This window comes from Silurus aristotelis, assembly GCF_946808225.1.
Source record: "Silurus aristotelis genome assembly, chromosome: 7".
Lineage (NCBI taxonomy): Eukaryota > Metazoa > Chordata > Actinopteri > Siluriformes > Siluridae > Silurus > Silurus aristotelis.
Window position 1 is genome coordinate 19,052,648 of NC_139580.1, and position 7,992 is coordinate 19,060,639.

A 7,992-nucleotide genomic window follows, 5' to 3' on the forward strand; every position below is an offset into this window, starting at 1 on the left:
AGCATAGGTTTACTGGTCACCAGGTCCCCACAAGGTTATGGGTTCAAGCCCCAACGTTGGCATGGTAGTATTTTTATTTCTCTTTTTAAATATAATACTTTTTCTACTTTGTAATATTAAACTGTAAATCGATTTGTTAATTAGAGAGACCTGTTTAAAAGATTGCTTTATTTATTTGTCTTTTTTTTTTTTTTACTTTTTGGCCTACTTTTAATACGAGTTACATGGTGTTGAAGTATGGAAAAGAAGCCATGCTGGTTCATTAGGCTTATTGACTGCTTGCACTTGACAGATCTGATTGATAGCTCAGTGGGTTAAGCATAGGTTTACTGGTCAGCAGGTCCCCACAAGGTTGTGGGTTCAAACCCCAGCTTTTTGGCATGGTATTATTATAATAATTTTTTTTAATATAATAGTTTGTCTACTTTGTGCTATTAAACTGTAAATCGATTTGTTAATTAGAGAGACCTGTTTAAAAGATTGCTTCATTTATTTGTCTTTTTTTTTAAACCTGTTTGGCCTACTTTTAATATAAGTTACATAGTGTTGAAGTATGGAAAAGAAGGCATGCTGGTTCATTAGGCTTATTGACTGCTTGCACAAGACAGGTCTGATAGCTCTGTTGGTAAAGCATAGGTTTACTGGTCAGCAGGTCCCCACAAGGTTGTGGGTTCAAGCTCCAGCTTTGGCATCGTAGTATTTTTTTTTTTTTTTTTTTTTATATAATAGTTTGTCTACTTTGTGATATTAAACTGTAAATCGATTTGTTAATTAGAGAGACCTGTTTAAAAGATTGCTTCATTTATTTGTTCTTTTTTAAACTTGTTTGGCCTACTTTTAATATAAGTTACATAGTGTTGAAGTATGGAAAAGAAGCCATGCTGGTTCATTAGGTTTATTGACTGCTTGTACAAGACAGATCTGATAGCTCAGTGGGTTAAGCATAGGTTTACTGGTCAGCAGGTCCCCACAAGCTTATGGGTTCAAGCCCCAGCTTTGGCTTGGTAGTATTTATTTATTTTTTTTTTTATATATAATAGTTTGTCTACTTTGTGCTATTAAACTGTAAATCGATTTGGTTATTAGAGAGACCTGTTTAAAAGATTGCTTCATTTATTTGTCCTTTTTTAAACTTGTTTGACCTACTTTTAATATAAGTTACATAGTGTTGTTGTATGGAAAAGAAGCCATGCTGGTTCATTAGGCTTATTGACTGCTTGCACAAGACAGATCTAATAGCTCAGTGGGTAAAGCATAGGTTTACTAGTCAACAGGTCCCCACAAGGTTATGGGTTCAAGCCCCAGCTTTAGCAGGGTAGTATATATATATTTTTTTTATATAATAGTTTGTCTACTTTGTGCTTTTAACTGTAAATCGATTTGTTAATTAGAGAGACCTGTTTAAAAGATTGCTTTATTTATTTGTCTTTTTTTTAAACCTCTTTGGCCATTCTTTTAATATAAGTTACATAGTGTTGAAGTATGGAAAAGAAGCCATGCTGGTTCATTAGGCTTATTGACTGCTTGCACAAGACAGATCTAATAGCTAAGATGGTAAAGCATAGGTTTACTGGTCAGCAGGTCCCCACAAGGTTATGGATTCAAGCCCCAGCTTTGGCATGGTATTATTTTAATTATTTTTTTTAATATAATAGTTTGTCTACTTTGTAATATTAAACTGTAAATCGATTTGTTAATTAGAGAGACCTGTTTAAAAGATTGCTTTATTTATTTGTCTTTTTTTTTTAAACTTGTTTGGCCTACTTTTAATACGAGTTACATGGTGTTGAAGTATGGAAAAGAAGCCATGTTGGTTTATTAGGCTTATTGACTGCTTGCTTCAGACAGATCTGATAGCTCAGTCGGTAAAGCATAGGTTAACTGGTCAGCAGGTCCCCACAAGTTTGTGGGTTCAAGCCCCAGCATTGGCATGGTAGTACTTTTTTCTTTTTTTCATATAATAGTTTGTCTACTTTGTGCTATTAAACTGTAAATCGATTTGTTACTTATAGAGACCTGTTTAAAAGATTGCTTCATTTATTTGTCTTTTTTTTAAACCTGTTTGGCCTACTTTTAATATAAGTTACATAGTGTTGAAGTATGGAAAAGAAGCCATGCTGGTTCATTAGGCTTATTGACTGCTTGCAAAAGACAGATCTAATAGCTAAGATGGTAAAGCATAGGTTTACTGGTCAGCAGGTCCCCACAAGGTTATGGGTTCAAGCCCCAACATTGGCATGGTAGTATTTTTATTTCTCTTTTTAAATATAATAGTTTTTCTACTTTGTAATATTAAACTGTAAATCGATTTGTTAATTAGAGAGACCTGTTTAAAAGATTGCTTTATTTATTTGTCTTTTTTTTTTTTTTACTTTTTTGGCCTACTTTTAATACGAGTTACATGGTGTTGAAGTATGGAAAAGAAGCCATGCTGGTTCATTAGGCTTATTGACTGCTTGCACTTGACAGATCTGATTGATAGCTCAGTGGGTTAAGCATAGGTTTACTGGTCAGCAGGTCCCCACAAGGTTGTGGGTTCAAACCCCAGCTTTGGCATGGTATTATTATAATTTTTTTTTATATAATAGTTTGTCTACTTTGTGCTATTAAACTGTAAATCGATTTGTTAATTAGAGAGACCTGTTTAAAAGATTGCTTCATTTATTTGTCTTTTTTTTAAACCTGTTTGGCCTACTTTTAATATAAGTTACATAGTGTTGAAGTATGGAAAAGAAGGCATGCTGGTTCATTAGGCTTATTGACTGCTTGCACAAGACAGGTCTGATAGCTCTGTTGGTAAAGCATAGGTTTACTGGTCAGCAGGTCCCCACAAGGTTGTGGGTTCAAGCCCCAGCTTTGGCATCGTAGTATTTTTTATTTTTTTTTATTTTTTTTTTTAAATATAATAGTTTGTCTACTTTGTGATATTAAACTGTAAATCAATTTGTTAATTAGAGAGAGACCTGTTTAAAAGATTGCCTCATTTATTTGTCTTTTTTTCTTTTTTTACTTGTTTGGCCCACTTTTATTATGAGTTACATAGTGTTGAAGTATGGAAAAGAAGCCATGCTGGTTCATTAGGCTTATTGACTGCTTGTGCAAGACAGGTCTAATAGCTCAGTGGGTAAAACATAGGTTTACTGGGCAGCAGGTCCCCACAAGGTTATGGGTTCAAGCCCCAGCTTTGGCATGGTAGTATTTTTTTTTTTTTTTTTTTATATAATAGTTTGTCTACTTTGTAATATTAAACTGTAAATCGATTTGTTTATTAGAGAGACCTGTTTAAAAGATTGCTTTATTTATTTGTCTTTTTTTTTTTTAACTTGTTTGGCCTACTTTTAATACGAGTTACATGGTGTTGAAGTATGGAAAAGAAGCCATGCTGGTTCATTAGGCTTATTGACTGCTTGCTTCAGACAGATCTGATAGCTCAGTCGGTAAAGCATAGGTTAACTGGTCAGCAGGTCCCCACAAGGTTGTGGGTTCAAGCCCCAGCATTGGCATGGTAGTACTTTTTTTCTTTTTTTCATATAATAGTTTGTCTACTTTGTGATATTAAACTGTAAATCGATTTGTTAATTAGAGAGACCTGTTTAAAAGATTGCTTTATTTATTTGTCTTTTTTTTTTTTTACTTGTTTGGCCTACTTTTAATTCGAGTTACATGGTGTTGAAGTATGGAAAAGAAGCCATGCTGGTTCATTAGGCTTATTGACTGCTTGCTCATGACAGATCTGATAGCTCAGTGGGTAAAGCATAGGTTTACTGGTCAGCAGGTCCCCACAAGGTTGTGGTTTCAAGCCCCAGCTTTGGCATCTTAGTATTTATTTTTTTATTTTTTTATTTTTATTTTTAATATAATAGTTTGTCTACTTTGTGCTATTAAACTGTAAATCGATTTGTTAATTAGAGAGACCTGTTTAAAAGATTGCTTTATTTATTTGTCTTTTTTTTTTTTTTTTTAAACTTGTTTGGCCCACTTTTAATACGAGTTACATGTTGTTGAAGTATGGAAAAGAAGCCATGCTGGTTCAATAGGCTTATTGACTGCTTGTACACGCGAGATCTGATAGCTCAGTGGGTAAAGCATAGGTTTACTGGTCAGCAGGTCCCCACAAGGTTGTGGGTTCAAGCCCCAGCATTTGCATGGTAGTACTTTTTTTTCCTTTTTTCATATAATAGTTTGTCTACTTTGTGATATTAAACTGTAAATCGATTTGTTTATTAGAGCGACCTGTTTAAAAGATTGCTTTCTTAATTTGTCTTTTTTTAAAACTTGTTTGACCTACTTTTAATATGAGTTACATCAGTGATCTGATAGCTCAGTGGGTAAAGCATAGGTTTACTTGTCAGCAGTAAGTAGGCTTATTGACTGCTTGCACAAGCTAGATCTAATAGCTCAGTGGGTAAAGCATAGGTTTACTGGTCAGCAGGTCCCCACAAGGTTGTGGGTTCAAGCCCCAGCATTTTCATGGTAGTATTTTTTTTATTTTTTTTAAAATATAATAGTTTGTCTACTTTGTGATATTAAACTGTAAATCGATTTGATAATTAGAGAGACCTGTTTAAAAGATTGCTTCATTTATTTGTCTTTTTTTTTTACTTGTTTGGCCTACTTTTAATACGAGTTACATAGTGTTGAAGTATGGAAAAGAAGCCATGCTGGTTCATTAGGCTTATTGACTGCTTGTACAAGACAGATCTGATAGCTCAGTGGGTAAAGCATAGGTTTACCTATAGCTATAAAGCATAGGAAAAGAAGCCATGCTGGTTTATTAGGCTTATTGACTGATTTTTTTAAAATAAATATTTTTTGCATGGTCACACAACCCTTCAAACCCTTCACGTTTGGGGATGGATCTGATCGGGAAACTCGCTTGCACAGACAGTAGCAATCAATATATGCGTAATAATTGATTACTTGACCAAATGGCCACAGGCTTATCCACTCAGAAGTAAGTCTGCAGAGGAGGTCACAAACTGTATTATCAAGTTTTTCAATCAGTTTGGGGCACCAAAATGCATACTCACAGACCAAGGGAGGGAGTTTGTTAATCAGGTAAATCCAAGCTGTAACATACCATACAGTGCTCAAATGTACTTTGAAAAATATTTACCTATATTGACAATAATTAAATAACAATTTTGTTTTATAATCAGATCAACCAAAATGTGTCCAAAATTCTTGGCATCAAAAGGAGTTTGTGTTCATCCTATCATCCCCAGACCAATGGTCTAGTCAAAAGGATGAATGGAACCATACAGAGGTACTAAATTTATACATCAATTTTAACAAAAAGATCCTTAAATTGCATATTTTTTTACATTCACCTATATGAAAATGTAATATGTTTATTTCAGAACTATAATGGCATTTGTAAGGATTGTTAGAAACCAAGTAAAGAATACACAGGTATTTATATATATCTTCTGCTAAAACTATTTTAATGTTAATTATTTGTTTAAGGGCTCTCAGCAAGTCGGTCCCCAAAAAAACGAAGCAGTGGGATGAACACCTTGATGCTGTTATGTTTGGACTAAGGACCAAAAAACACATGACAACAAAGTTATCTCCTTTTTATATGATGTTTGGTCGTGAGGCACGATACCCTTCTCAGGTCCCAGAAGATTATCAGGTGGGTTGTCTTCTATGTTTTGTTTAATTTTTTATTGTATGTATCGCATTCAGTATGAACTTTGACTAGCACAGCACAGAGTCACTGTTAAACTGTTCATGTGCTGCTATTAAAGTGTTTAAAATCACACTGGGTCATTTTTATCTGTAATTCTATCAATGTCTGTCTGATAATAATTCCGTCCCGTCTAATTAATGTGTATATATTTTTTCTAATATATATATATATATATATATATATATATATATATATATATATATATATATATATATATATATATATATATATATATATATATATATATATATTTGTTTGTGTCTATTACATTTTATAGTTATACTTTAATAAACCCCCATACTTTTATACTTTCTTTTTATTTTATTATGTTTTTACTTCTATCATGTTTATATGTTGGACAGTAGTATAAAGGATTTCACTATGTCATATGTGTATGTGACAAATAACATTTTTATTTGAACTTGCCTGCATGAATTTGAGATGATCAGATAGTTTTAACTAGAAGCAAATGTTCCTTTTTCAGATCGACAGCTCTGTTGAAGCTGTGGTGGGAATGAACAAATGACTGAGGATGTCCTGAAACTCAAAGAAGTTCTTTAAACTGCACTTACCCACACTGCTCAGGTCCAAAAAAATAAAAGAAAAATAAAGAATATAAAGCAAAGAACGTGAAATTCTCTGTGGGTGACAAGGTGTGGAGATATAATGTTCAGAGCCAGCAGAGAAAAGGTGGAAAATTAGATCAAAATTTTTTAGGCCCATACACAATTAAAGACATTGAAGGCAAGAATGCTGATCTGATAGATGAGAGAGGGGTTATTTTGCCAAAAATCAATATTGACCATTTAAAATTATATATTGAGGAGATGCCATGCATTCCACACAAGATTGTGTCCAGATCAACAGTCGCAAATCCATTACAAAAAAAACTGTCCAACTGCTGAATCACTTGCAATCTCAAAAGTGACATATGTCACCACTGCTGTATCTGTTCCACCAACCCCAGCCATCTTCAGAAAAGCTACATCACCTGTCTTCCCAAGGGTTTCACCATCACCTGCCATCTCCAAAAGAGCTGTATCACGAGTCTCCCCAAGGGTTTCGCCATCACCTGCCATCTCCAAAAGAGCTGCATCACGAGTCTCCCCAAGGGTTTCACCATCACCTGCCATCTCCAAAAGAGCTGCGTCACCTGTCTCCCCAAGGGTTTCACTACCACCTGCCATCTCTAAAAGACCTGCATCACCAGTCTCCCCAAGGGTTTCACCATCACCTGCCATCTCCAAAAGAGCTGCATCACGAGTCTCCCCAAGGGTTTCACCATCACCTGCCATCTCCAAAAGAGCTGCATCACGAGTCTCCCCAAGGGTTTCACCATCACCTGCCATCTCCAAAAGAGCTGTATCACCTGTCTCCCCAAGGGTTTCACCATCACCTGCCATCTCCAAAAGAGCTGTATCACGAGTCTCCCCAAGGGTTTCGCCATCACCTGCCATCTCCAAAAGAGCTGCATCACGAGTCTCCCCAAGGGTTTCGCCATCACCTGCCATCTCCAAAAGAGCTGCGTCACCTGTCTCCCCAAGGGTTTCACTACCACCTGCCATCTCTAAAAGAGCTGCATCACCAGTCTCCCCAAGGGTTTCACCATCACCTGCCATCTCCAAAAGAGCTGCATCACGGGTCTCCCCAAGGGTTTCACCATCACCTGCCATCTCCAAAAGAGCTGCATCACGAGTCTCCCCAAGGGTTTCACCATCACCTGCCATCTCCAAAAGAGCTGTATCACCTGTCTCCCCAAGGGTTTCACCATCACCTGCCATCTCTAAAAGAGTTGCATCACCTGTCTCTGTATCTGTGTCATCATCACCTACCACTAGAGCAAAAGCAGTACAGCACCACCTCATCAGCAGTAAGTCAGCATCAGAAGAGAGTAAAGCTATAAACTAATGAAAGCTAACAGTCATGTTTTTCTACTTATTATTTTCTTATGACATTTATCAATACAGTTGTTCAAGAGGCATGGGCAGGAAAAAATGCCTGTGTGTTGCTCTCCAGAATTGGGCTATATAAAATATTTTTTGCCGACATTAACAAAACCGCTCCAAATAATGAGCCCACATCCACTGATAACCCCACACTGTTTTTTTTTCTAGTTTAGGGTTATTAATGCATACATATTTCTTCTTGTAAGGCGTTTAAATGCACAACCAAAAGAGCAGGCATTCCAAATTTACTCATTTGAAATGACAAAAATTTGGAATGGAAAAAAGATCTAAACTAAAGGTTGGTTTGCTCAGGTTTATTTATGTACCAATTATGAAACATCAAATTCGAACATA